The sequence below is a fragment of the Sceloporus occidentalis genome, unplaced genomic scaffold (genome assembly GCF_023333645.1).
Source record: "Sceloporus occidentalis isolate IW3139 unplaced genomic scaffold, rSceOcc1.0.p SCAF_7, whole genome shotgun sequence".
Taxonomy (NCBI): Eukaryota; Metazoa; Chordata; class Lepidosauria; order Squamata; family Phrynosomatidae; genus Sceloporus; species Sceloporus occidentalis.
The window spans coordinates 18,688,937-18,716,551 of record NW_028316987.1 but is presented as its reverse complement, the minus strand read 5'-3'; positions in this window follow the sequence as shown (position 1 = coordinate 18,716,551).

The following is a 27,615-nucleotide window of genomic DNA, read 5'->3' as shown; positions in this document are numbered from 1 at the left end:
TTCTTTTATAACATGGTTGACTACCTTTTAGTCATTTCTGACTTAGGGCGACCCTATCATGAGGTTTTTCTTGGCAAGATTTGGAGGAAGTTTACCTTTCTGAGTAGGAGAAAGTGTGACTTGCCCAAGGTCACCCAGTGGGTTTTCATGGCTGAGCAGAGATTTGAACTCTGATCTCCCAGAATCTTAGTCCAACACTCATACCATTAAAACACACACTCTCATAGAATCATCGAGTTGGAATTTCACAGATGAAAAATGGGATACATGCGGCCAAGCAAAATCAGTGGTCAAGTTGGCAGAAACTATTAATGGGCAAGTACACATAACATACAAGATGCTGCAGCAGTTCGCTTTTGCATGACTCAAAAGGGAAGGACAAGACACTGCCCTCTCCCCTCCCACCTGCTGAGGTAATTGAATGCAAACTACTTTCGCACTTTGAATTCAGTTTGCAGCAACTGAAGTAAACTGAAAACAAAGGGGGAAGTGGAAGAGAAAGTAGGAGAATTTCAAAGTAGCTGAAAAAATGGGATGGTGTGGCATGGGAAGAGGTCAACGGGGGTGACACCATGAGTTACCACGCTGAGTGACACCAACTCTAGTGACGCCACTGCCCAGAAGTCAACTTGTAGGTTACTTCCAGTTTGGGAAAGAGTGCTTTCCCGGCTCAAAAAACAACACATGCCCCCAAACACACACACACACACACACACACACACACACACACACACTAGGGGAAATGTGGGGAGAAAATTGGTGCTTTTTTATTATTTAATGGGGGCTCTGGAGGCTATGGGATCTTCAAAAAGTACAATGCAGGCTGCAGGTGACCCATGGCATGGAGTTCACTTCCCCAATTCCTGGATTAGACTTATAAGTGTCCCCTCCCTCCCCCTCTTTCTTTCTTTCTTTCTTTCTTTCTTTCTTTCTCACTCCATGTATGTATAGTTTGCTTTCATGGCAGACATATATCACTTAAACTAAATTCTATAATAGATGACATCTCAACTGGAAACTTCAAAAGTCATTTATTGCACCTAAAAATGATTGTAAAGTGCTCTGCCCTGCCATCTGATGGCAAAAAAAGAAAAGTTGAATTTATATTTTTGTTTCTTCCAGCAGCTGTGAGAATGAGGGCTGCAAGTGTGGTTTGCATGGTTTGACCTCTCTAGATTCCCCTACCCAAGACAGTTCAACTGAACTGTTAATGTTAGTTAAGATGTAATAGCTTTGTTATGTGCTGCCATGTTTGTCGCTGATGATGCTCAAGCTTCCATTGTAACGTGTTGTGTTGCTTTTGTTTTTTAATCATATAAAGACCAGTGTTTTATAGCTGAGAAGCCGAATTCAGATCAACATCTCACACACACACACACACACACACACACACACACACAGAGCGAGAGAGAGAGAGAGAGTCATTTACCCCACTCTACCCTACTCCAGAAACAATAAGCATGCTTTTAAAACCATATGCTTAATGCAAAATTACTGTATAGTCAATTCAGAGAAACTGTACAACTTAGGTCTTTGGGATCATGATTGTAAGCCTTTGCAGAGGGACGATGTTTCACTCACACCAGACATGGGCTGTAAATGTATGCCCTGGCTGCCACCACAATTCCAGATTGCCTTGCAAGAAGCTCTAGAAAAATGAATGATTTCCCAAGCACAAGCAAGAGATTCACACAGGCTCAGCTAACTATAGCTGTGTGATGTGTCCCATTCATAAACTGTGTGTCTAAAAGGTGTGTCTTGATCACATGCTGCATGGGTAGGGTTGCCAGATCTCAGTGTCTGGCCCTGATTCTCCATGCTCTGTGTCCCTCTTATGGTTAGAATCAAGTAAACTAGATTAATCTCCCCAAGATGGTCAGCAACTGCAATTAAAGCATAGCACCTGACATCACCAGGGACCATCTCGAAGGACATTATCAAATGGAATGGGACATCCTTGCCTCATCCCTTTCCCATCCTTGTCCTGTCCTTCCTGAGCAATCACGGGAAGGACTTTCAGACTACTTAGTACTGATCTGGACATTGTCCATTCATGAAGCACAAATGACAGCGATCAAGCAGAAGACATTCGTATGGCGTCACACTGATCCTGTCATTGTCCTGTCAGTGAAGTGGAATTGTCCCATCCTTGCCCTTCATTTTGCATTAACGGAAGAACTCATTAATGGAATGTCACTTCACTGACAGGTTTATGACAGGATCAGTGCTTCAAGAGTGAAAGTCTTTCATGCAACCTCTGTCACAGACGGGATAAGGACAGGCTTCGCTCCTGTCCCATCTGATAATCTCTTAGGTCTCAAGTTTCAGCTCTGAAAACTCACTGCCTGTGATGGTCCTGAACCAGCAACTTCAAACATGGGAGCACCTTCACATTATGTAGTTATAGTATTATGATTCTACAGTGGACCCTTGTTATACGCTGGGGTTTGGTTCCAAGATCCCTGTGTATAACAAAATCCGTGTATGCTCAAGTCCCATTAAGTATAATGACATAGCAAAATGGTGTCCCTAATAAAAAATGGAACATCAAGGTAAATTTATACTTTTTGGGAACATTTTCAAACCATGTATGCTTAAATCTGTGTCTAAAAAATCAGTGTATAAGAAGGGCCGACTGTACTTTATTATGTAGGCAACATCCTAGAATCTTGGAATTTGCATTTTGAGGAAGGCTATTTAAAATTCTCAACCAGAGAGCTCTAGTGCTTTGCCAAACTGCAAACCCTAGAATTCCACAAGTTTCAACCATCATAACTAAAGAGGAATCATAGAGCTATAGTATATTTGGTAGCACGAAACCTCTGCCAGGTTTTAGAAATGAGCATGGTATTTCGTTGCTTCCTTTCTCTCTTTCTCAGAAAAAGAAAGAGAGACAAGTGCAGAGAAATTTTAGCAGGCTCTCACCAAACCAGTGTTACATGATACAGGTGTTTCTCCTTACTAACAAAAAAATGTACATAAGCATTACCACACTCCTGAGGAATGAATCATTAAAGAGAACAAAAGAAGGCACCTCCTTTTAGGCACTGTTACCACCTAGGTTATGAATACACACCCAGCGATTAACCCTTTATCAAAGAAAAGACACTCCAGTCAGCACTATGGAGGTTTAACTTTATTACATATATAAACACAAGAAGAATCTCACTCTACCACCTGCAACAGGAATAAGGCTAAGTCAATTATTTCACTGAACCAATCAGATGCTTGACATCCATCTTAAATGGGAGCTGAGGACACAAATACTAAAGTATATATTTCACTTCTGTCAGTAATCCCTTTTGGGGACAAATATTACAAAAGCAACACAGGAGCATGCGAGATTCTTGAGATGCTTGGTCAGCCTACTTTAAAGCATTTATCCCCGGCTGGACTTTTTACATGAGGAATAATAACTCAGCCCAGCTTGCAGGGGGTGGGGGATTTGTAGGAATATCTGGTAATTTTGCTAGCAGATGACACTGCTATGAATTTATGGCTATTAAATGGGAGCAACTAATCTGAGTGCTTGGAGTAAAGTAAAACCTACATTTATTGTTACAGGAAATCTATTCAAAGGTAGGACAGAACCCTAGAGACCTAGACTTTATTAAAGAAGCCCCTAATGATGGATTCTATGCATAGGGGGATGCTGGCAACTATTGGGGAGACAGGGCCCCATGTGTAACTACTATCTTTAGCAAAAGGAGCATCCACATCTCCACATTACAGCTGTTTGAAACCATTTTAACTACCATGGCGCTATCCTACTGAATGAATGAATTTATTACAGCATACAGCTAGCATAAAGTAATAAAATGTTTAGGAAAATTACCTTACATCCAGTTAGAAACATTTATATTCCAGCATATCATATAGACATTATATTCAAGCATGTCATCTAAATGCATGAGTACATACAAATGTTAAGGGTAAAACTTTGAACCATGTTTCTGGAAGGGTTTAGGAATACAAAAATAATTGATTATCACCTATCAAAATAACTGTGAGGGGATTATATGATAGTTGCCCTTCTAGATTTGGTGACTAATTTATTTATATGGATCTACACAGTCAATCAATTTCTATAGACAAAATCATTTTAAATAAAAAAAAATATGGGTGTAGTAGCTAAAAAAGCCAAGGGCATTTATTATATAGTAATTTACTGCATCTGTTTTAAAAAGAACTCTAGAGGCCTAGACTTTATTACAGAAGCCCTTAATGATGGCTTCTATGGACAGAGGGATGCTGACAACTATTGGGGAGACAGGGCTCCATGTGTAACTACTATCTTTAGCAAAAGGAGCATCCACATCACCGCATTAGAGCCGTTTGAAACAATTTTAGCTACCACGGCTCTATCCTACTGAATTCTGGGATTCATAGTTCAGTGATGTACCAACAATATCTCCTAGAAAGCTCAGGAGAGTGGAATTCAGTGGAGTGAACTAATGCCCTCTAACAGGGCATTCTATGTACCTCACCAAATCCTGGGATAGCATACAAGGGAACTATGCCAGTTAAACTGTTGTAATTATGCAGTGTGCATACTCTGAAAGGGAGAAAAAAGACTGGTGTCCTTGAATAAGTAGGAAGTAAGCCTGAATGTAGCAATCTACATATAAACAAGTGGTTACTTAGAAGGGTCAAAAGAAAAGAATGCCTGCCAAGGCTAGCTGTATAGATATCTGTCCGTTGTCTCCCAGGCTACTGCCCTTTCATTTGTATTGTTTTTGTAGATGTAACATTGAGAATTTATATGTGCAAAATAATGTGCAGTCCCACTAACAGTGGAGGAGCAAGTGAGGATAACTAGGAATTGTACAAAATGCATAGATTAATTATGTGGGTAATCTGAGAAAAGGATTTGGGTGATAACCGCATTTACTAAAAACCCAACTGCTCCCCAATGGGATACAGTTGGGTTGCAGGTTGCTACCAAGTATTATCAATCTTAATTTGCCACTGATTCCACTGAGTGACTGCAACCCAGCTGCATCCCGGGTCCCAGGCACATTGTTTCCATTTTAGAAAATTGGCCTCCAAAGTGCTGGTATCCAGGATGCAGCCGGGTTGCAATCGCCCAGAGGAATCGGTGGCAAATTAAGCCTGATAATACCTGGTAGCAACCACAACCCAACTGTATCCCATTGGGGAGCAGTCAGGTTTTTTGTAAGTGCAATAATCTCCTTGGTTAGGCATGTGTAATCCATTTGGAGAGGTTTCAGGAGCCTAAATCCAGTTGCTAATGCCAGTTTGAGTAGACCCTTCAATTCAATGGCTGAATGGTATGTCAGCACTTATGTATATCCAATTGATTCAATGCACATGGAATCTAGCATTTTCTCAAGATTCAGTCTCTTTTAGAAACAGATCATTGATGACTTATGACATTCCTCTGATACAAAGCTGAATATATTTACACATATATGCAGGCTTATGCTAAGTTTGGGGTTCACATGATTGACACTTTTATTCCTCCTCAGATTTTGGAGGAACCAACAGCACCATGGGATTTTGTGTAGAGTAAAGGCAAACTTCTATATCCGCTCATTGTCAGTCCCACCACAGATTGAAAAATAGTTTGCTTTGACTGTATGAGTCACCTTTGACTCAGTTCATATATTCATTGGAAACAGACAGGTGAGTCATCTCTACCTTTCTTCTATGCCAGAGATAGAGATCTTAGGGCTCAGAGACTACACGCAACCCCAAAGCTGTTTGTATGGTCACTGGGACTCTTCCAAATCCCACTGGCTGAAAAGTTAAATGGCAGGGGGAAATGGAAAGAAAAAGAGACTTGCTACTCCTTGGCCTTGTTCCCACTACGTTTAAATCCGGATCGTGATCTAAGTTAAACAGGCATGGTTACCACTGAATTCAATTTCAGAAATCAATTCAGAAACAGGGCCATGCTTTTTGCCCATTTAACCCCCGTCAAAAAGAAATAAATCAAAATATATCAATTCAGCCCAAGTGGGAACCAGGCGGATTTGAATCGGAATTGACTCTGCCTTGGTTCCTACTGGCAGCTCAGCCTGGGGAGGGGGCATGGACCAGCCTCTCCTTGCCCCAAAATCCCCGGCCCAGCCTCCTTACTGGCTTCTTTGGCCACTGATCGGGTCCCTTGGGCTTTTAAAAAAATTTCCTGCAGCTGGGGAGGCCGGAAAGAGGTTGCAAAGATGCTGGAAGCTTTGCAACCTCCTTCCCGGCTTCCCCCAGTCAGTGGCCAAAGAAGCCAGTAAGGTGGCTGGACCGAGGATTTTGGGGCCAGGAGAGGCCAGAGATGGGCCAGGCCATCAAGTTGTCCCACCACCACCACCACCACTGAACCGATTCCTGAAACCGACGCAAACATAGGGGGAACCATGGTTTTTCAGAACCAGTTTCAAGAATTGGTTCAGGAAAGGATTTTCCGGTAAGTGGGAACGAGCCCCTTGAAACGTTCAAGAGCAGCAACTGGCCTTCTAAACAAAATGTAATTTGCCCTACTTTCATGCCTCCACACTTTATCCAAGACTCTTATGGAACAAGAAAACAAAGTGGAAATGGAGCCAGAGAGTGGCAGCTTTCTTTGTGGCTTACCCTATGACAATATAGTGCTTCAGTTCTCTTCCCATAGGTGATGGTTGTAAAAGCGTGTCTTTTGTTGAACAGATTTTCCAGCTAGAAAAAAGACATTTTTTTACAACTGTTTCTTGTGGGAAGATGACTGAAGAGCTACAATATCATGCAGTAAGGCATGGAGAAAGCCACTACTCTCTGGCTCTGTTGTCTTCACATATGATAAGGCAATGGAGAGTTGGAGACTCACTGGAAATTGTCCAGTATGATGGCATTCAGGGAGTGGTCTGGAGAAGAAAGCATAAAAGTTTTCACCACTGCCAGTTTAATTGTATACTAGCATCCTTTCATGTTCATGAAACTCTGAAATAATATACTAGGCACATTTTATAACAAAACATTGCTTAAAGAAGAGTGTCCATTTTGATAATGTACAGTTGGACCTCCATATCCAATATATATTACCATTTTACACAAGGGACACCATTTTACTACACCATTGTATTTCACGGGACTTGAGCATCCATGGATTTTTGTATCCATCGGGTCCTGGAACCAAACCTCAGTGGATACCAAGGGCCCACTATATATTCCTCCAAATCAAGAAAGGCTTTATTTTGTATATCTATTCAACTATGCTTGGATTTTCTTTTTCAATTTATTGTAATTTAGCTTATTTAAAATGGAGGAGGAGTGTTATAAGAAATCCTAACTCATAAACAACAGAGAAATTTCTTTTTTGCTGTGAAACTTGTTAAAGATTGAATCTGGTTAATTTCTTCTGGAAACAGGAAGAATTTTTTGTTGGTTTGTTTCAGTGGAATGCATTTAGCAAGCCAATACATTATTAAAATCACCAGTTATTTTAGCACTTCTGTTAACGGTTCATGCAGTTCTAAAAATGATATAGCTGTGTCATTGTTAGCAAACATCATTTAGCTTTATGGTCTTGTGGATTATCTCTTTTAGCCCTCGTTTTCCTAACTGCTATAGCTAGAACAATATTATTATCATTATTATTATTATTATTAATCTTTATTTATAAAGCGCTGTAAATTTACACATTATCAATAAATAATGATATCATCAAGATATGGTAATATATACAAAAGTTCTCTTTTCAGTAGCATTTGAACATCACAAAGATAGTGACCAGTGAGATAATCTCACCCATTTCCAAACTATCTGTTTTTAAGAGCAACAGATCTCTTTTTTTACTGGCAAACATGAAAGAAATATAGATAATAGAAGGTGGTGTATTACAAGTATACCTCAGTGGATGTGCCCCTCGGCATTATGTCTTTAAGAGAAAATTTAGTATCAGAGGTCGAAATAACACAGAAAGAACTGAGATAATCTTCTAATCCATGACAAAAGAGCAATTCAACATGTTCTGGCAAACTTTTCATTTAAAACTATCAGTATGTACATGTGAAACGAATCAACCAGGTCAAATATGTCTTGCACAAGTAAACAAAATGCACCACCCTTCACTTGTCTTATGATTTTCATTGTGGTGGCCAAAGTTATACATCTATTTGTTTTTTTACATGTTTGTGGGGGACTGGGGAGGCATGCTTATCTGTTCTTCCCTTTTCTCTGTGTTTTGCTGCTCAGTAAGGAATTCTGGAGGAAACTGCTGTTTACCTCGCCTGTTGTTGGCAGACACACACTGCTACAATGGGATCAACTAGAGTAGCATCCCTGGCTCTGGCTTTGTTTATTGCGGACAGATTGATGCAACCTGGCACAAAAGTCTGTGTTCCTCCAGCCCTTCTTCAACATCCCCACAAATCCAGTGTACCAAAAAAAAAAAAAGTCCTGGAAGATGAAGAACATGGAGGAAAGTGGAGCCAGGAAACATGGGGAAAGCCTTCATAAAAGGTAGCTTCGTTGTCAAAGGCCCTGTTAGCTGATTTATGCCTATACCTAGTGACTTTAAAAAAAAAAACATGTTTCTACACACACGTGCCTCATGTGCCCTGTCTTGGACAGAAAATGTTCCCATAAAGTCTATTAATTGTTGTACTAGTCATCCTAAATGTGATCTAGGCCTCTTTAGAGAGATGCAAATTACACTGCTGTAACTTGGGTAATGATCGCTCCCATCAATCTCTGAATATTGCTCATATGCCTATCTGCACTTTAGATAAGGAAATAAGAAGGCAAAAATGCTGCCTTTAGGACATCATCGGCTGAGTGGAGCAAAATAAGAGAGAGTGCATGGAGCAGTCGAGATCCTGATTAAGGAGCAATGACACCAGCAGCATATAGAAAGCAAAGGAATGATTATAGGAACTCTATTCTATGATCAAAAAGTCACTTCAGGCACTAAACCAATCTAGCTGCATTCTAGAGTAGAGCTGATAGAGGAAACTGGTGGGAAGAAAAGAGGTGGAAAAACATCCCAGTGAGTATCTGTTTATGTCACAGAAGAGTCAAGATAGGTAGATAGTGTGCAAGACTCAAAGCGTCTTTCTTTTCCTATCTAAACTTATTAATCTCCTAAACCTACCATATTAATCTATATCTTGGTCCAATTTAGTCACTAATTTAGTACATGGTGGAAATGATGTTATTTTTTCTGGGTTTCAGTAAAGCATTTGATAAGGTCGCCCATGATATTTTGATTAGCAAACTGATTATATGTGGAACACAGTTGGATGGATCCATAAATGGTTAGAAAACTATGCTCAAAGTAGTTATCAAAGGCTACACTTCAAACTGGAAGGGGTCTCAAGTGGAGTGCTATCCTAGGGCCATTACTCTTCAATATTTTTATTGATGACTTAGAAGATGGAGTGAAGGGACTCCTTATCAGGTTTGCAGATGACAGAAAACTGGGAGGGGTGGCTAACAAATTGGAAGATAGGAACAGGACTCAAAAGGACTTAGGGGCGAAACAGATGGCCCAAAACGGTCACCTCAGGACCATGCAGGCCCCATTCATGTTGGGGCTGTGGCAGCCGCATTCACCCAGCCTCAATTCAGGGTGCTGCCGTGGTCCCCGGTTGGCCCTCTGAAAAGGAGCAGATTTTTCTGCTCCTTTTTGGGCTAGTTTTGGGCCAGCAGCTTCCGGCTGCATTTGGGAGGTGCATCATGTGCTCAGCCTGCCCCCAATGGAGCCTGGTGGCAGTCCTTTGGGGCCATCTGTTTGAGGCCCTAAACTAGAAAATTGGTCAGAAATTAATAAAATGTACATTCATTTAAAACAAATGTAAAATTCTACATTTAGGCCACAAAAAACAAATGCACAGGTAAAGGATGGGGGCACATGGCTCAGTACTACTACATGCGAAAAAGACCTTGGATTATTGTTGATAATAAATTGAACATGAGCCAGCAGTGTGATGCTGCAGCAAAGAAGGTGAATGCTATCTTAGCCTGCATTAAGCATAGCTTTCAAGTTGAGGGAATTAATGGTCCCACTATATTCTGTTAAAATCAGGTCTCATAAGGAATCCTGCCTTCAGTTCTGGGCACTTTGTTTTAAGAAGGATATAGAGAAGCTGGTGTAGCTTTAGCAAAGGGCAGCAAGAATAATAAAAGGTATGGGGAACAAAACATACAAGGAGAGATTGAAGGAGTTGGGCATGTTCATTTTGGTGAAGAGAAGACTGATGGTGTCACATGGCTGCACTCTTTAAGCACCTCAAGGGGTATCACAGATAGGATGGGGGAGGCCTGTTCTCTGTCCCCCGGAGGATATGACCAATGGTCTGAAGTTATAGGAATGCCACATGCTGCATTATGTTATTTCTAAAGGTTACATCAAGAGTAGGTACTGTGTAGTACTCTAGCCTTTACTGACCTTCAGCTCCCACCAACCTTAGCCAGGAAAGCTATTTGAGGAATTCAAAGCCACATGATTGCCCCTCCTGTGTTGCAACAATTCAAGTAGTTAAGGTGTGCACAAATTTAATCTTGCTGCCGTAATTTGCCATCAAATTGGGTTCAACTTACATCATTCCTATGAATGAGAGACTTCCATGAGCTCCGGTGATCAACAGCCCTGTTCAGCCCTTGCAAACTCAGGCTGTGGCTCCCTTGCCTGTGTAAACTCACCAATAATAGTGAGTTCTTCTTTTCCTAGTGCCTTCCACTTTACTGGGCATTATCATTTTCCCCCCATCAATGATTTGTGTTGTCTTATGATGCCTCCAAAGTATGATACTATCAATTCAGTCAATTTGGCTTCTAGTGAGCATTTAGTTTGGTGTTTGGTGAGAGGCATTTTTTGCTCTAGGTCCCCTTGACTTATCTTTTGGGGTCCACAGTATCCACAGAATGCTCCTCCAGCACCACATTTCAAATAAGTGAATCTTCGTCCTGTCACCTTTCAGTCTACATCCATTCATTCCACGTTGCTGAAAGTCTCCAGAACCCAAAGCAATAATGGAATGTGCTCACACGGTATTCACTATCAGTCTTGACAGCTAATTAACCTATAATATAAATGCAATCGTCTGGGAATCCAGATCAATATCTGACCCAAGCCTCTAGTATATGATTCTGAAATGTATTGTTAATTGACAGATGTCATCCAGCTGCCACTTCAAAACTGAAAGTTATGCCAGGAAATCTTTATTGCAGAAGGTTGAAATATGTAATGAAGATCAAAGGAGTGCAATCCAAAAATTCACATGAGATAGAGATCTATAAAGCATTTCTATGATTACCCTCCCCTACTTCAGAGATAGAGATGTGGTGGGGTTGATCATAATGTTTTGAATTTTTTAAAATGGAAACCTGTACATTTCATGAAAATTGCTATGGAGATTTGTGGTTTGAGTAATACTGAGCACTTACAGATGTCAAATTATTTTATACCATGATGTAGTGGTTTGAGTGTTAGATTATGACTCCGGAGACCAAGGTTCGATTCCCAGCTCAGCCATGAAAACCCACTGGGTCACCTTGGGTAAGTCACATGCTCTCAGTCTTAAGGGAAGACAATGGCAAACCTCCTTTGAACAAACCTTGTCAAGAAAGTCCCATGATATGTTCACCTTAGAGTCACCAAAAGTCAGAAACAACTTGAAGGCATACAGTCACCATCACCACCACCACTCAAAATGCTGTTCCCTGGACTGATGCTGGCCCATGATCCACCACCTGGAAATCCCTGGAGAGTTTCCAAGAAATAAAGAAACAATTGTAGACAACCGGAACAAATGTGGTGCTGGTCCAAATATGGGGGGGAAATTATTGGTCTCCCACATCAGATAATCTGAGCATTTATACAGCATCTCGTATTCATCACAACACAACCTTTATATAAGGTAGTGCCAGTAGTGCTACTTTTGTTTGCTAGGAGACCAGGAGATATTGGTCAATGTTCAGTCTTCCACTACTCAGGGCTTGGAAAAGTTACTTTTTTTCAACCACGAGTGGCTGTCTGAGGAATTCTGGATGTTAAAATCCAATAATTGATGACTATTCCATTAAATTAAGATTAATTTGTCTAAAACCTTACTTTCAACATTGTGTCTTCTGTAAACTTTGTAATCCAGCCAGCTCCTGTTAACACAATCCAGCAAGGCTTTTGCATTCTTAACCAATCTTGATTTCCTCCTCCAAAGTGAAGGAAACTACCAGCTACTTCATATACATATCCCATGCATACTTTCTTTCTCCACACCCACAAGTGTTGCAGAAGCATGATTCAATTCAGGTCCCCTACTCATGTGTAGGGGAAGCTCAAATAGCCTCTTTTCCCAGTTGTTTTTCTCTTTAGAATTAGTCTCCCACTATGTCTTAACTTTGTTAAAAATATTCAGAAATGCCCACAGTTGCTTTTTTCCTAGATTCACCCTCCCCAAGTGTGTGTGCCCATATGTGCAACACACAACAGTGCTAAGAAGCAGGGAATCTCCATGGGTACCAATGGAATTTAAAAATAGTTCTGTGGGAAGTAATGGGGAGGATAGCTGGAGAGATATTCAGTCTTCTCTACCCATGTATAGTGGGCCCAATGTGTTCTGAGGATGTCACAAGTTACTTGTATATATATAAAAATGAAGTTTTACTGAATACTAAACATATAACATAGCCTAGCTTAAACCCACCCCCACCCCCACCCCCATTAGTAATGAGCACCTGCTTTTCTTTCTTTCTTTCTTTCTTTCTCTCTTTCTTTCTTTCCTTTTCTTTTCTTTACAAAACTACCCTGTTTTCTAGGGTGCATGGATTCTAGTTCATCATTTTTAAATCCCTTTTCTCTTCCACTCTTGCCTCCATCATGCAAGCCTTCTCTTCTGAAGCTATTACAGCTTTCTTTTCCCATATGGATAGATTGCTGCATATGTCCGTGTCAAGCCTATGCACATTTTTTCATTCCAACTTGATTCATGGTTTATTTTTGTTCTGTCTCTTTGTAAATCATAATAACTTTTTTCCTTTTTATGTATATAAATGTAACATTAGGTGCTCCTTCCATTACAACATTTTGGACATGTTGTTCTTGTGAACACTCCCTTTGTTCTCGCATTCCTTTAATAAGCAACCTAAAAAGATTGTCGATGTCAAGATGTTATGGTGTAACACTTGCGCATAGTACTTTAAGCCAACAAAGGATTATTTAAGGAAAGCAAATATCTACCTTCTGTTAATTTGGAATGTGCATACATCAAAGCTTACTTTAAAACAACATTTCTAGCTAATCATAATTCTCTTTAATAGTGAACTATGGTGGTGTCAGGCAAATCATCTTGGAAGCAAAATGTGGCCACCCACTGATGTGAAGAAGAGGCAAGGAGAAGTACGTGCCTTTTTGAACCCCACAGGACCTCACTTCTTATGGACTAAGAGATGATCTTATGTTGCATTCAACATTTGAGAGCACAGAACTGAGGACTTATAAGGTGAACTCAAAATTGCCACATGTTTCTTATGTTTCTCTAGTTCAGACAAACCTTCTGCTTATTTCTCCACGTACACATATTGCATACAGAGAAGACTTCTTACAGAGATTGCTTCTCCAGTAGCCATTCTCGCTATAAATGGCTTCATAAGTCACTTAGCAATTCCTCTAATATTTGCAATATTACTTCTAAAGCAATGCAGTCACATACACACACACACACACACCAATTGCCCTCTGGTATTTTTTTATTTTTAGGGGTGAGGGTAATTAGTTTGCTTTTCCACAAGATTGCAGCACATGCCCTGAATGTGTAGACTGGCATTGATCTATTGTCTTGCTTTCTGTGGAGGAGTATTCCATGACGCAGGTGGTGCTGACATGCTTCATAATGTAGTTATTCACATTTTTTCAGCTTCCTTGTTGTATTGTATCTACATCACTGGCACATTATTTTCCTTGCAATTTGGCACTTCTGCTAGTATTTCTTCTGCACCTGGTGTTAGCCACGTGGGAAGAAAACAGTTTGTGCATAAAAGAATATCATTTTTTAAGCAGGCTAGAGTGCAATTGCATAGTAATTACAAACTTTTGCTACATGAAAGATAAAAGGTAGATCATTGTGGTATATTTGTAATAGTGTGCTTCCTTTCCTCAGGCTTCACTCTCAACTAGTAAACCAAAAGCCATGGAGCAGTAACACATTAAGCATTGGCACATTTGTACATACCTCTATAAGCAGTAACAAAAAAAAAAAAAGGGGGGGGGGGTATGTCTCCATGTAATGTGCCAGATCCATTCACCATTCCACATAGGGAGATACGACAGACAGACAGATCAGCAATTACCTTCGGATGTTATCACCAAATACAGTTTGTATGAGTTATCTATTTCAAGTATATATTGTTATATATGTTATAATTGTTACAGAGGCCACTTATAATTCATCAAGAAGCATCACAGGAGGTTTGCATCAAGGTAACAGAGTCTTCTTATGGTATGGACTGAATCCTATCCATTAGACCCAGCTAGGTTAGACCCACAGAATCCTTTGCTGTCAATAAATAGGTAAAGCCTTTGATTCAATGGGTCCACTGTCACAGTTGTAACAATAAGATTCAGACCTACATATGTTAATTGACTTGCCTCATACCAGAAATTCTTCTCCCTAAAGTACGTTATTAACATTATTCATAGTTAATGCATGCAGCAGCCAAACATTTCCAAAACATTATCAGCACAAAACTATGAGGTAAATACCAACAAAACAATACATCACAGTGCGATGTCGGAGATTCCAGCTCCTCCAACATAATGGAGAGACTTGGGAATTGTTTCTAGACAAACTATCTAGATTTAGATGCCAAGCATGGAATGCTTTGAGAGAAGGCTCATGTCACTAGATTGAAATCACTTCAAAAGGTGGAAGAAAACAATATTCAGTTCCATTGGGAGTCAGTTACAAAGATGAGTTACAGAAATGAGGTTCCCATGCAATTTTTGCTCCTTGTACTACTTACTCAGGAACCAATTATATACAAAAAGAACCTATCCCTTTATGGTGTTTACTAGGACCACACACAAACCTTCTAATAGTGTAAGAGCTTTCCGTGGATCTTTTTTGTGCCACTACAGTCCTACAGTCTCTCACCTGTGCTATTTGGGACCACAAGGTGAGAGCTCTTGCAGTTCAGATTTTAGCATATCTATTGCAAGTGGAAAGGAATCCCTTTGTGGAATAAGTCACAAATATGCCACAGTCCATATTCCTTGTTGCACCCTCTAAGCTGAGCTGTTTTATTTCCATGACAGAGCTGCAAATAACTCAGGAACGGGCACAAAGAGGAAAGAGAGGGGGAACTACAGGTCTGGTTCAGGGATATCTAGAATGGAAGAAAATTTAGAGTAGGGATGAGCAACTGCTACAAGCCCAGTAGTTACTTTTATGCCCCTAAACCCTACAGAGGCCACATGGACACCCAGAGCGGCTGGTTGTGCGCTTCTGATTCTCAAAAATGGTTTGTGAGTGTTGTTTTTTAAGTTAAATTGTACAGGGAGGCCTTACAATTGAGTTAAAAGGTAAATTCTTGCACTGAAGACTTCCAGGAGCAGCAAACCACCCTCTTTTTATTTTTGCTAGAAAAGGATCAGTCTTAGGATTCTGGAGGTTTCAGGGGCCACAGAAACATTGAAGTTTATTGCACCGGGGTTAAAATGTTCCCCAGTGTGTTCTAATGTGCATGAGTGGGGCCGCGCACGGAGCATGACAGGAACGCGATGGGGTCCAGAACGCCATTTTACTGCACAGCGGAATGCTGCCTTTGCCGCTGAGCATTCCCATCGCATTCCCATTGCATTCCAGAGGGCGCCATTTCTGGGGATGCTTTGAAACAGTTCCCAGAAACGGCGCCCTCTGGAACTCGATGGGAACGCGATGGGAACGCCCAGCAGCAAAGGCGGCGTTCCGCTGTGCAGGAAAATGGCGTTCTGGGCCCCATCGCATTCCCGTCACACTCCATGCGCTGCCCCGCTTGTGCACCTTGGAATGTACCAGGGAACGTTTTAACCCCGGTGCGATAAACTTCATTGTCACACTTTGCCCATCATTAATTTAGAGGGGGTTAACAGGCTCCAAATAGCATCTGTACCTATGTGACCAAGGCATTAACTCTTATATCAGTTTCAGTTCAGTAAATTGTCAGCTTTTATAATGTAAGTGCTCCAATTAGTAGTTTCTACATGTTATTTCCCCCCAATGCATTGTGTGTAATCTCCATTCCAACCATGTGTATTCTCTTTATATATTGTTGCTGCATGCCTTTGCGTCATTTCTGATGTGCGGCAACCTTTTCTTGGCAAGATTTGTCCAGAGGGTCTTTGCCTTGGTCTTCTTATGAGCTCCCATTCCTGGAGAAGTCAAACCTGGCCACAGTGGTTCATACCTTGGTTACATTCCATTTGGACTACTGTAATGTGCTCTACATGGGGCTGCCTTTGAAAAGTGCACAGAAACTTCAGTTGGCCCAAAGAGCTTAAGCCAGGTTGTTAACTGAAGCTGGCTATAGGGAGGACACAACTCCCTTGTTACAACATCTGCATTGGTCCCCTTGGGAAATAGCAATTTCTGTGCCAAAAATAATATTTTTATGCAGAAAATGATGTTTCCTGTGCAGAAAACAACGTTTTCAGTGCAAAATATCAACATCGAACAGCAAAGATTGTCATCAGCCCATGTTTCTTCTCCTCAAGAAATGTGGGTTCTTTTTTCCATTACTTAAATATTTTCAATTATTTTTTCAGTCTCCTATACGTGGTCTCAAGGGTCTCATCCAGCTCAGGAGAGTGGAGTGGGACCATAGAGAACTTTCTCATGTTGGCATTGGGTTCCTCTTCTTCTGTCTTACTCCCTGGGAGGGAATTTAAGACAGGATAGGAAGCAGAGAAAACAATCACGTGATCAAGTAGGCTACAGTCCACAAAAGCCTATACAGTAGCCCTGCCACACAGCAGGCTAGTAATCTGTGGATTTGACCAATCGCCTACCACTGTGTCCCATATTATTCAGTGATGGCATATGCATGTGGACCAACCAACATGGATGCATTCACATTGTCACTCATTGAATAACATGGATCATGGCCATTCATGGTTTTTCCCATTCATATGGGGTCTCAGAACTGAACCGCCATGGATGGGAAAGATCCACTCTTTAAACTGGCAAAGGATTGTTTGTTGTTTCTTCTTTTATGTGTTTATATAGTATTTTGAATGGTGGCTACAGTGTGTTAGCTCAGCATGTGGAACTGCTGATATAATTCTGTGTCCAGGGGATAGCAGAAATGCACTTTCTCCATAGCGCTAAAGGTTCTGATTCAGCTACACAAGCAGTGGCCCAAACCCAGTTGTTAGTCTCAACTAAGGTAAACTCTTTGAATAAATGGACTTTCCTATGTGTTGGCTTACTATTCAGCAGTCAAGTCAACTGATCGACTTTAGCTGAAACTCACCAATAGAAGTCAGGACAATATTTTCAGTGGTCAGTTAAATGAGAGTGCATGTGCCTGAATCGGGAGGCAGGTCCTTTCTTACTTTGGGAATGCCAAATCCTGTGGCAGTAAGGCAGACTTATTACTGTTGAACATAAATAAATAAAGGAAGGAAGGAAGGAAGAAAGGAAGGAAGGTTTGGCCATCATGCTTTTTTAGGGGACTGAGAGATAAATACTCAGGTATAACCCTGTATTATAGCTGCAAGAATTCAGAAAATGTCAGTACACAAAATTTACTATCAGATACAGAAAGGGCTTCTATTCAGAATGCTAAGTAGTTGGTCAGTCAAACAGTCAGGATACTGTATTCCATTTCCACTCACCATTATTTATTTCAACTGAGGCCTTGTCTGCACGGGCCAGAATACTCAAGGGGCAACCCAGAGTATCCTGGCCCCACAGCTGCTCTGACATACCCCATTACCTTGGCCTCTGTTTCCACACTATGGCAGCTGCATCCATGGGTGTCTCACTGGTCCGCCTGGCATATCTGCTGCCATCAAAAGTTGCTCACTTCTGAGGTCAGAACAAGGTGCACAGTGGTGGTCACATGCTGGGCACCTTGTTCTACCTCAGAAAGAGTTATCTGTGGTGGTGGCAGAACCATTGGGTGGCCCAGTGGGACACCCATGTAGATAGCCACCACGGCATAGAAACAAAGGGCTCCAGATCTTCCCAGAAGATCCAGAGCAACATGTAAAGGGTTCTTCACACTGTGAAAATAATCCAAGATGAGCCCAGGTTGAATCTTGAATGCATCCAACTATGTTTTGGGGGGTGGGCTGCCAAAAAGCCCATTTAATCTGGGGTAATTGATATCAGGTTTTTTTTAAAGGTCTGCATCGTCAGTAGTATGAATAACCAATATGAATAGACCTGAATAGACCCAGAATAAAAAGCTGCATGCCTTGAACATATTCAGAATGAATTTGCATTGTTGACTCCATCTTTATTTGAATGTTTGCACGTGTGACAACCAAACTTGCAGAGATGCACATTGATGCATTTCCATACTGTGCATAACAAACCTGGAACACATGAGTGAGATGATTTGCATTGTTGTGCTAAAAAAAAAAAGACATCTGAATGTCCCCTAATGTTTTAAAAACTGTGTTAACATTATGCCCTGGTTCCAGTTCAGGATGGGCTGGTTACAATTATTATTAGACTACAAAGACTAGTTACGGTGTTCCAATTCGATCTTAAAACAAAGACATGTCTTGACACCCTTGCCATGACATTCGATATATATCTTTCAACTCTAGCACCAGGAGAGAGTGTAGTCTTGGGAGACATAATAGTTGCCTAAAATATTTCCCAAAATATGCACTCCTTTTAGAAGTTCTACATATTTACCTGGAGCACCACACATATGTCCCCAATACATATGCTTCTGGTGGCCCGTTAATTTCAGTTTAGTATTGCTGGGATTCTTTATATACCCCCTATAGCAAAGTTGATTGAAAGACTTTAAACAACAGACAAGCTATTTTTCATAATGCTACACAACAAGTCTTTTGCAGAAAGACTGCCAACACCCACTAACCATGACACAGCATGGTGACAGGGCCTGTAGTTTTGTCATACACAGAAGGAGTCAATCTACATACAGAGGCATCAGACTACCTATATGACATCTATAGGGATGACACGACACAACAAAAAACAAATACTGTCTAGTCCATCATAGTATCACACCCATCATAGGCTTTTTGGTTATATCATGTAATAAAATGTGTGAGGACAAGCCATCTCTTTTTTTGACAGCAGAGCATATAGGGAAATTTTCATTATTTTATCATAAGTGTTATCACCATCAACTACAAAATGGTCACAGTTCTCCAAGTACTGAACCTTAGTAAGGCAGGAGTTGCAACTGGCCTATGTGTGTATGAAGAACCAACATGGTGTAGTTGTTTGAGCATTGGACTACAACTCTCAAGACCAGGATTTGAATTCTTGGTCAGCGATGGAAACCCATTGGGCAAGTCACACACTTAGCCTCAGAAATCCCTGTGATAGGTTCACTTTAGAGGTGCCATAAGTCAAATAACTTGAAGGCACAACAACAACAACAAATGTGTATGTGGAAGAAAACCTCTGCTCTGTTTACACTGAACTGAGCCTTGGTTTGGGGGGGAAAGGGAGGATACCAATAAAGGCTAACATTCTGTCAGAAAGATATGATGGTATGCACTGGACTTACATCATTGCAACCCACTTTTTGGTGGTTATATAGAATTCTGTTCTGACCGCACAATGATTTTAAAAATCCTTCCCAACCCTTTTGTAAGCTGTGCAGCCCCCCTTACAAAGCCATTTCTGGGTTGTCAGAGGAGAGCTGGGTTGTTGGAAGAGAGTTGGAGGAAAGCGATGTGTCCAGCAATTTTCCTTTTGCTGGAGTTTCTGCAAGGATATCGACTTCAGGGATGTCCCAAAGATCTCTAGAAGTCTCCATGGGTGCCTGTCATAGCACATCCAACTGAAGGGAAATAGCTGGACATGTCATTGCTGATCCCTCTCCAACACTCCAGAAATGGCCATGGAGGGTGCAGCTTACAAGATGGGTTAAGGGTAGCATTGGGAGACATCGCTACATGAGAAATGTACATCCCCTGGTATAGGTTTATAGCAAAAATTAACAACCACATAGTCAAAGCAACACCAACTGCATACAAGAGGGAGACATGTGCAAGGGTGGAGGGATTTGAAATTTTGCAAAAATGATTAGAAAAAAATCCTTTGGAATGAAATCCTGCCTCTGCTTCCTCCAAATGGCTATGATTCTGTGGCCTAGTTCATCTCACAGCAAGTGGCTGGACTCCGAAAATAATCTATCACCCAGGGAGGATACACATACCCCCCCCCCAATGTCAGTGGATTACAATTCTCATCAGTCTTAGCCAGAAGCATACCATGTGGAGAAAGAAGATGGGAATTGCACTCCAACATTCCCACCCTATCAGGATTGTTAGGGGAACTGTATCTAATTCCACATACTCCAGGCAGTTGGCTTGTTGTTATAGCTGCCCTATTCAACAATGAGCTGACAAGCACTTGTGGGACACCCCAGCCTAGGCACGGCTCAAGGTCTGAGTTGACCTTCCACTTACCAAAAGGACAGGTGGTTCCCACATGCTCTACCTTACAAGGTGGCTTAATTCTTTGGACCACTGATGAAGACAATTGTCGAAACGTGTCTGGTCTTTTTTTGAATCTTTTGTACACTTTTATCTGCTTTGGGCATACTGTATATCCCTTTCCATCCAAGCCTCTGTATGTGCACTCTGCAACTATAATAATATTGTGTGTACTCATTTCTATACAAGGTGTGAGACGCAGAGGAATTGTTATAGTTTTGTATTATTTTGGGAATTGCAGTTTTCAAGCCCAGCTCTGCCTATTAACTTACTAAGTGTGGCTTACGAGCCAGATTAAGCCTCACAGCAGGTTTTAACTCTTATTTTAGTATTCAACATATTGTTCCAATAAAATTACAGTTTTTTAGCTTCATTTCCCCTAAACTCAGTGTTTTTCTATTTGCTTCTTCGTTTAGGGCATCACCCCCCAGTTTCCTCTTTATAGCTGCCCTATTCAACAATGAAAGGAAAGAGAAGAGAAAGCTGTCTCCTTCCTGATAGCAGGAGACCTATTGCCATGGCAGCCATACCTAGTGCTGGGACAGGATTTTTTGCTGCTTAAGTAGTGCACAGATACTTTTATTAACATGAGCCAGAAATTTTAAAAATCCTCTTGCACCATTCAGACACCAATTCCTGACTTCAGCTACCAATAGTTCTTTGTGCAATAGTGCAAGAGCACTATTCATCTATCAATAGTGCTTCTGGAAGCAGATTGCTTTGAAATTTTATCTGGGGACTACATCTCCCACAATCTCCCAGCCACTAGCTATGCTGGCTGGGGGTTCTGGGGAGTTGTGGCCTTAAAAAGCAATGTTTCCAAGCTCTGGCATTGCTTTGTCATGCTAGATGACAGGGCCAAACCTGGTCAGACCTGCCAGATGGACAAGGGGAAAATCATTGACTGGGAGCTTAGAGAGCGGCAAAGGTATTATGAGAGGGATTTCAACCCATATCAGGGCACGACAAGCTCCATATTTGCTCAGATTGGGGCACCAGAACCCCAATTATTTTCCTGATCTGATGTGGGTGAGAAGGAATCGTTCATCTTTCCTCCAAGCCAGATCTTGGAGAATTTGTTAATTACCTCCATCTCTTGCCATTTTTTGACCTATTTGTTGCAAAATTAATATGACCAAGATGTAAACAATACCTCAGCCTCCGTGGAGCCACCCAGTTCACCTGGCCAGGCTGAGAAAGCTTCACTGCCTGGTTAAGCAAACTGGATGGCTCCACTGAGGCTGAGGTATTGCCTGTTTCACCCATTAAGTCTCTTATTTTTGCCTCCAGGCTTAGCCACTAACAAGTAGATTCCCAACTGGATCAAATTTTGGCTCCTGATTGGCTGGCTGTGATGTAACCTTACTCCTGAAGAAACTTCTGGGAAACAACAGGCGACTTTTCTCACCATTGCTGTGAACCCTGGGCCCATGTTATGCCATAGGTCTAGTATTTCCAGCTTAATGGTGAGTCCTAGAAGAGTTAGAAGGTGGAATACTTATTTAGGCTTAGTAGATTCTGCTCTAAGGTCAACAACAGCAGGACTGAAAGCAAGGTACAATGATAAACAGCTACTTTGAAAAATGAAGGGGAAAAAAGACATGGAACACCCTCTCCAGTGTATTTCACAGATTAAAACTGGGACATCAACCGGGACATGCAACATCAGTGCATGGCCAAGATGGCAGTTTGCTTTTGCCTGAATCTACTGGGAAGTGCAAGACTCCACCATCTCTATCACCCACTGAGCTAGTACAAATTACTTCTGCACTTTGAACTCAGTTTGACCAATGGAAGCAAGCAAAGGATGAGAGAAACTAGGACATGTAAAAAAGGTGAAAAAGTAGGATAACGGAGGATTAATCGGGACTTTCCCAACCTAATTAGTACAGTTGGCTCTTCCCTTAAATGGGGGATCCATTCCGGACCCTGCTGTGTAAGGTAAATACTGTGTAAATTTAAGCCCGATTAGAAACAATGGAGCTCATTCCCACAGCGTGCACCTGGCACACTACGGGGTACACATCACAGGTGTGCACCCCATTATTTTTTCCGAGGCATGGGAGAATCCTTTCCAGCACAGCTTCCAGCATATTGTGGAAGCTGCTTATAGCACGCCCACATATGATGCAGGTGCACATTATAGTTGGAGGGTGTGCATGGAAATGTTACTTTCATTTTGCAAAGTAGTTGTTGCAAATTTCCACGGACTCCTACTTATGCACAAAAAGCCACACTGATCATGTGTCAGAAACAAAACTAGATGATTACATTTCAGGTCCCATAAAAGATACATCCAGTATATCATTAGGCTTGCTATGGGATCCTTACAGACTACACAGTTATAGTGTTAAATTGCTGGTATTTGCAATTTAGGGAGTGGTATTTAGAATTCTAGTTTAGAGCTCTAGTGCCTCACCAAACTACAAACCCCATGATTCCACAGGATGTTGCTATAGCAGTTAAAGCAGAATCCTGGTGCTATATCTGTGCAGTATGAAAGGAGCCCAAGACAAAAAAAATTCTGGAAATATCCTTTGTATATTTCCTGGAAAGGCTCCTGTCATAAATTGTAAATTATCTTTCCAGGATTTTTTTAATGCAGTGCCTTTATTCTAGGGGTGGAAATTATGTAGAACTCCAAATGTTGATGGACTGCAGCTCTCTGCAGTGCTAGTCATCATAGCCAACAATGAGGAAGTTTGGGAGATGCATTCCTACAACTTCTAGAGGGGGACATGTGTCCAACTCCTGCCCTGTCCTGGCTTGAGGTACCATCTCTTCCATTCTTTGGAATGGAACTCTATGCACACGGATCTTGTAAAACCCTTGAGACTAACTAAAGAAGTTAGTAGCATAGGTCAAGTCCTCCAATACAACTACATATGCTCAGACCCACAAGATAGGGGTGCCAAATACATGGAATTACAACAGGCATTCCTCAAACTACAGTACCCACCACTTGAAGCTAAAAAAATCAAGGCTAGACCCAGGACTAATCTAGAATAGGTTAAAGACAGGAAATGGCAGATCCCCACCAGTGGTCACATACAGCTCCAACTGAGACCATTCAGATATATCATTATGATCTACAACCTATTATGGAAAATAATGCTGCCTTCTCAGGGGTGCTTGGTGGCAGGCCTTACTTGCCTACAGACAGCCTCTTAGTTTCAAACCATTATTTATCTACAGGAGGACTCATAACATGAATGGATAGAGGGGTACAAGGCCTTGCCGCAAACCTAGATGCCAACTCTACCCATACATCTACTCAGGAAATATCATCACAGGACCTAATCACATCAACCACAATATTAGAGGTACTTCCACTTGCTCATCCTCATCCTCAAATGTGATATATGCAATCCTTTTTCAATAATGTCCTTCAGCACTCTATATTGGGCAAACCGGCCAGTCTTTGCACCAAAGGATAAATGGACATACATCAGAAATTAGGAATGGAAACGCACAAAAACCAATTGCCAAACACTTCAGTTTTCTTGGACATTCCATCTCAGGCTTCAGTCCTTGAACAAAAAAAACAAAAAAATACCAAGGAAGAAAGGAAATAGAAACAGCAAAATGGAAATGTATCCACAAACTCCAGTCCATCAACAGTGGGTTGAAAAGTAACAATGGTGTACTGGCACACTGCACCTGTTGTAATACTAGTCAACACCCCTTTCTCATGAGAGCTCTCTTGCTCATTTTATCACATCTCCTTTCTGGTTCCCAGCCTACATCATGCAGTACTACATTCCAATAACTCCTTCCACCATTCATATCATTACCTACTCACTTTGGCTTTAAGCAATATCTTTCCTGCCAACTTTGTCCCCCAACAACCATTGTTAAAACTAAACTTGTCACCTCATCACCAATGGCATTCCTATTGCTCACTCATGGGGTATAAATGTCTCTTCCTGGGCACTTCACTCCATGCACTGATTAAATAGATATATTGCCCGAACAAACAGGCCAAAATAAAGCTGCTTCATGTCACTTTGGAGGTATGCTGTTTAAATGGCACATGCTTCTTAAGAGTCCAGAAGCTACACCAAAGCTGTGCCCCAGTATTTATGACTGGAGCATAGCTTTGGCATGGCTTCCGGCCTCTTAGGACACATGTATCATTTAAACAGCATACTTCCAAAGTGACCCGAAACAGCTATATTTTGGGCTGTCTGTTCAGGCCCATAGTCTACAAAACATTATGCTACCAACTTTTTTCTTTCACATAGGCTTGGTACAAACGGGTGCTTTGTGGCACCCTGGAGGCCAAAATTAGGGCTCAGGAGTGCAGAGTATCTGCATTCTCCCGAGCCCTAGCACACAGCGACAGCGCCATCATGACAGCCTCCCGTCCACATGGAGGCTGCCATGATGATGCAAGCACAAAGCAGCGTCCGCATGTCACAGCGCCACACTTGCGCCATTGATTCATCACGATGTGCCAATAGCGCACTTATGGTGGTGGCTACAAGAAGAACCTGCTTGTAGTGGGTTCATTTTGGTGCGGAGGGAGCCCTCTGCGGGCTCCCTCAGAAGCAAAAACAGGCAGCTCCAACCCACCCTTTCAGAGTGGCCTGTCATGCCCCACAGTCAGGCCCCATTCAGACTTACCTTTTTGCACTGGATGGAACTGGGCAGATTCAGTTTGCACCTACCTCTGAATTCCTCCGGAAGCAAGTGCCCACTATCCAATCAGGGTAATTTAACCCTGAATGCCATGCAGCTCTGGTGGAGAGTTCACATTTCCCAAAGTGGTTTTAAAAAAAGGCTCCTTTTCTGTCAATCAAATTCATTTCCACCTTCGTGGACATGACATTTCCTGCAGCCATTGAGCAATCGGAACTGTTCTTCACCCCCTCCTTTTTATAAAAAAAACAGGCGCTAGAATGCACGCATGCTGTCAAATTTAAAAACCTCCTCTGTGTGTGTTGTGGGGATTTGGGTCACTGCAGGTTATGGATCGTCCCTTGGCCCCGTTTTCAACCCCAAAATGCAATCTAATGCCATCTCTGCATCCTGCATCCTCCCTCCTTGCCACCCCAGAATGCCTAATAATAATAATAATAATAATAATAATAATAATAATAATAATAAATTCTTCACCTTGGAATGCCATCTCTGCATCTTTTTCTTTCCCTCATTGCCACCCCAGAATATACATATGTAGAAAAGCATTCTGTATCAATTTCCCAAATTGGAAAGAGAAACGTTTGTAACATTCACATTATAGCATTCATGTAAGTGAACAGGCAGCCAGCCACATTCTATCCATATATATCTGTAGCAAAAACCATGTGCATAGTTTGTCAAAAATAATTTAAAAAATAAAAGAGAGAGAGAGAAAGCTCCCTGGGTGCGAGAGCGGAGGCTTGCTCCATTTGGTGCCCTCCCTCTGACCTACCCTGAACCTCCTCCTGCTCTGTTACCCTGATTGCCCTCCATGGCCCCCTTCTTTCCACTGGCTCCTTTATCCTCCTCCTCCTCCTTATCCTCCTCCATCCCCGATTCTCTTGGCACCCTTTGGCTCCTTCCTTCTCCTCCTCCTCCTACTCCTTCTCCCATGAAGGTAAACTTGCCCCGATCATGATCGGGGGCAGGTTCATATTTGCCAAACCTGTTTTTTTTTTCCCAAAAGATACAGCATTTGCCCCGAAACGGTTGTGGGAGCTTCGGATTCGCTTGTGGGAGATTCAGAGTTAATATGAACTTCACATGCAAGATTCTGTTCCTGATCCAGGGTAAACAATAGTCTGAATGGCCCCTCAGTCTCAAAGGTGCTACAACATCCTTTTGGATACTGATCCTGACTAATACAGCTATGTCTTTGAATTTTTTGACTCTATTATTTATCTGTGATATCCATCTCTGTAGCTTGGCTGGGCTCTAATAACTGTGACTATAGGAAAGTTGTTATTTGTTGTTGTGTACCTTGAAGTCACTTTCTACTTATGGTGACCCTAAGCCAACCCTCCTATGGGGTTTTCTGGGACTGAGACTGTGTTACTTGCTCAGGTCATCCAGTGGGTTTCCATGGTCAAGCAGGGTTTCAAACCCTGGTTTCTAGAGTTTTAGTCCAATGCTTAAACCATCAAGTCATGCTGGCTCCATAGCAAATATGATCCCCAGTTATAGTCCTCCCCCCTCCCCAGTTCTACCATGTAGAACTTCCATTGATATCCATGGACTAAAAACAAAATAAATGCTTTGTTGCTAAGGTTGAAATCAGAGCCTGGGAAAGTTAATTTGGGAGTGCAGTTACAAAATGGCCCCCAGCCAATGGTCATGCTGACTGGGAGATTCTGGGATATGTAGTACAAAAAGCCCTGATTGAAGCAGGGCTTTAACTGAAGTAAAGGTTGACACCAGCCAAGCCCCATGGCTTCTGAAAATATGATACATGAAGTATAGAGGCATATATACACAAAGTGTATTTACCTGCAACTCAGGCAGGCCTCTATAGGGAGGGAATGCAGACGCTCACATAAGCCCTTCCCGCAACATCTCCATACGTTTGGTTATTTGGGATATTTGTGCATTTTATGTGACGTTTTGGAAAGGGTTTTGCACAAGCATATTTGGTGAAATGCACTTACAAAGTTCCTATGATGGAACCTTGTTTTATCAGGATTCGCAATCATGGGAGTTTTGCAAATGCATAATGGCCAGAATCCTCATGGTAACTTACATTTGCACAACTAGGGGTACCACAAGTGTAAATGCATTTTAAGAGTTGTGCAAGGAGGTATCCATTGCTTACAAACAGAATGGTTTTCTCCAGGCTGTGCTGGTCATGTGTTGGAGCCAGCTGTGCCCCTGACCCAAACGATTGCTCATGGAAGCACTGGGAGAACCTTTCTTCCTATCCATCACCATCATTGTTCTCCAGAACTAGCAGAACGATACAGTCCTTCCAAAGAAGATCTCAGCCTCTGCCTCCCCTCCAGATGTTTTTTACATTTCAGGCAAACTTGTATAGAGATAAG